The sequence below is a fragment of the Bison bison genome, unplaced genomic scaffold (genome assembly GCF_000754665.1).
Source record: "Bison bison bison isolate TAMUID 2011002044 unplaced genomic scaffold, Bison_UMD1.0 scf7180017864378, whole genome shotgun sequence".
Lineage (NCBI taxonomy): Eukaryota > Metazoa > Chordata > Mammalia > Artiodactyla > Bovidae > Bison > Bison bison.
Genome location: NW_011494950.1, coordinates 1,761,736 through 1,765,935, shown reverse-complemented (window position 1 = coordinate 1,765,935; position 4,200 = coordinate 1,761,736).

Genomic DNA, 4,200 nt, shown 5'->3' with positions numbered 1-4,200 from the left:
TAATGGTCTTAGCACACCTGACGAGGGATTTTTAAAAAACACAACGACTTCAGGTAAAAAAAAGATCCAGAATACCTAAGAATCATTTACACAAGCTTAACAAAAATATGAGCTTCCCTGGTGGCTAAGCAGTAAAGAATCCGGCTGTCAATGCAAGAGACACAGGTTTGATCACTGGGTCAGGAAGAGCCGCAGGAGAAGGAAATGGCAACCCACTCTGGTTTTCTTGCCTGGGAAATCCCATGGGCAGAGGAGCCTGGTGGGCTATAGCCCATGGAGTCACACTAAACTACAGCTAAACAAAAACATGCTTTTCAATAATAGCCACTGTTCTCTTCAAAGGCTCTCAAATAATTAGTTGGAAACAAGAATTAAAATGTTGATTCAATATGCTGATTTATAGCTTAGACATAATTTGAAAATAACTCTGTTTTAGCAATTGAGTTGGCTAGATGTTCTCCGCAAAATAACAGAACAGTATTTAAATTTGAAAAATGAAGAATTCTAAGTAACTAAATAAATAATTCTAAGTAACTATTTTCTTTTCTGTTTCCTCAGCATTGTTTACTATATAAGAGCACGTATATTTGCATGTATATATTTACAAAATCCTGTTTATTAGTGTTTTCTAACTTCAAGGACAAATACAAAAAATATACTGAGGTAATATAAAATGGCTTCTAGAATACCATTCTTTGTAATTTGTTGAGACTTTCTCTATGACCTGGTATGTAGTAATTTTTCTTAAATGCACTATGTATACTTGGAAATAATATCTGTGTATATTTTCTATTTGAGAATATATATGAATAATCTCCTAAGGCAAAGGAAACAAAAGCAAAAAGAAACAAATGGGACCTAATTAAACGTAGAAGCTTTTGCACAGCAAAGGAAATCATCAACAAAATGAAGAGACAGTCTATTGAACGGGAGAAAATATCTGCAGATGATACAACTATTAAGGGGTTAATATCCAAAATGTGTAAACAGCTCATGCAACTCAATATAAAAAAACAAAACCCAAACAACCCAGTTAAAAATGGGCAGAAGACCTGAATAGATATTTTTCCAAAGAAGACATACAGATGACCAACAGGCGCATGAAAAGATAATTAACATTGCTAATATCACGGAAATGCAAATCAAAACAATGAGATGTCACCTCCCACTTGTCAGAGACTCTCATCAAAAAGACCACAAATAACAGATGTTGGCGAGGATGTGTCCACTGTTGGTGGGAATGTCAACTGGTGCAGCTGTTGTAGAAAAACAGATGTTCCTCAAAAAAGCTAAAAAGAGAATTACCATATGATACAGCAGTTCCACTCCTGGGTATATATTTGACCAAAACAAAACACTAATTTGAAAAGATGCATGCACCCTAATGTTCATAGCAGCATTATTTACGACAGCAAAGATATAGAGGTAACTTAAGTGTCAATCAACAAATGAGAAGATAAAGAAGATGCGGTATATATACACAATGAAATACCAATCAGCCATTAAGAAAAAGAATGAAATTTTGCAATATGCAATATGGGTGGACATGGTGAATATTGTACTTAGTGAAAGAAGTAAGAGAAGGAAAAATACTGTATATTATCATGTGTATGTGGGATCTAAAAAATATGCCAAAATAATGAATATAATGAAACAGAAACACTTCCTTCTATTATCGAGTAATATATAGTGAGATTGCATAGTAGAGAATGAAAACTTGCACGTATCACATAGCAGTATCCATTTCAAAACATAGCTGAGAAATTAAGGTTTTTATATTTGACATTTCCCCTTGGTTTTCAAAGCTACTTTTTCCAAATAATTTTCATCAGAACTTAAGAACACTTGGGAGCTGCTCTACCTAGTGTTAAAACATACTGTCATGCTACAATAATTAAAATACTCTGTTACTGCACAAGAATAAATGAATCAGTGGAACAGAGTAGGAAACACTGAAAAGAACCCCACTGTAAAAATTTAGTTTGATAATGGCAGTTGATAAAATGAATAGGAATATGATACACATATGTACCTAAGATAACTATATAGGTATCTAGAAAAATTAAATAAAAAGCTTATTCCTATGATACAGTACAATCAAAAGAAAAATTACAAATGCATTTTAGAAGTACTGAATATAAAAATAAAATGGAAGTACTAAATGGAAAAAACAAAAACATGCCATAAGTATCCACTGTGTTGGTTATTCTACTGTTCTCTTGTCTTTCTCTGCCCTGTTCTGTGGCCTCAGGGCACTGCTCTCTGATTTCAAGTTCAGTTTACCCAGCTGAAGGCGCCAACAGACAGCAGCCGGCGGAAAGACAGGCAGATTGAAGTATTTTCTTCCCTGCCTCTTGCTGTTTTGATTCCAGGTTGTGGCTGGGATTGCCTCCCTCTGTCAGCAGCTCTGATCAGACTGCCTTTTCTCCTCTGGCTCCAGCCCGTATAGATACTTCTGTTTTCTTTCCCCTGTTCCTTTAGGATCAAGGGAGTAATGACTTCCCATTGTTACTGGTCTCTCAGTTCAGTTCAGTCGCTCAGTCATGTCTGACTCTTTGGGACCCCATGAATCGCAGCACGCAAGGCCTCCCTGTCCATCACCAACTCCCGGAGTTCACTCAGACTCACGTGCATCGAGTCAGTGATGCCATCCAGCCATCTCATCCTCTGTCGTCCCCTTCTCCTCCTGCCCCCAATCCCTCCCAGCATCAGAGTCTTTTCCAATGAGTCAACTCTTCGCATGAGGTGGCCAAAGTACTGGAGTTTCAGCTTTAGCATCGTTCCTTCCAAGAAAATCCCAGGGCTGATCTCCTTCAGAATGGACTGGTTGGATCTCCTTGCAGTCCAAGGGACTCTCAAGAGTTTTCCCCAACACCGCAGTTCAAAAGCATCAATTCTTCGGCACTCAGCCTTCTTCACAGTCCAACTCTCACATCCATACATGACCACAGGAAAAACCATAGCCTTGACTAGACGGACCTTTGTTGGCAAAGTAATGTCTCTGCTTTTGAACATGCTATCCAGGTTGGACATAACTTTCCTTCCAAGGAGTAAGTGTCTTTTAATTTCATGGCTGCAGTCACCATCTGAAGTGATTTTGGAGCCCAGAAAAATAAAGTCTGACACTGTTTCCACTGTTTCCCCATCTATTTCCCATGAAGTGATGGGACGGGATGCCATGATCTTCGTTTTCTGAATGGTGAGCTTTAAGCCAACATTTTCACTCTCCACTTCCACTTTCATCAAGAGGCTTTTTAGTTCCTCTTCACTTTCTGCCATAAGGGTGGTGTCATCTGCATATCTGAGGTTATTGATATTTCTCCTGGCAATCTTGATTCCAGCTTTTGTTTCTTCCAGCCCAACATTTCTCATGATGTACTCTGCATATAAGTTAAATAAGCAGGGTGACAATATACAGCCTTGACGTACTCCTTTGCCTATTTGGAACCAGTCGGTTGTTCCATGTCCAGTTCTAACTGTTGCTTCCTGACCTGCATACAGATTTCTCAAGAGGCAGGTCAGGTGTTCTGGTATTCCCATCTCTTGAGGTATTTTCCACAGTTTATTGTGATCCACATAGTCAAAGGCTTTGGCATAGTCAATAAAGCAGAAATAGATGTTTTTCTGGAACTCTCTTGCTTTTTCCATGATCCAGTGGATGTTGGCAATTTGATCTCTTGTTCCTCTGCCTTTTCTAAAACCAGCTTGAACATCAGGAAGTTCATGGTTCATGTATTGCTGAAGCCTGGCTTGGAGAATTTTGAGCATTACTTTACTAGCATGTGAGATAAGTGCAATTGTGTGGTAGTTTGAGCATTCTTTGGCATTGCCTTTCTTTGGGATTGGATTAAAAACTGACCTTTTCCAGTCCTGTGGCCACTGCTGAGTTTTCCAAATTTGCTGGCATATTGAGTACAGCACTTTACAGCATCATCTTTCAGGATTTGAGATAGCTCAACTGGAATTCCATCACCTCCACTAGCTTTGTTCGTAGTGATGCTTTCTAAGGCCCACTTGACTTCACATTCCAGGATGTCTGGCTCTAGGTCAGTGATCACACCATCGTGATTATCTGGATCATGAAGATCTTTTTTGTACAGTTCTTCTGTGTATTCTTGCCACCTCTTCTTGATATCTTCTGCTTCTCTTAGGTCCATACCATTTGTGTCCTTTATCGAGCCCATCTTTGCATGAAATGTT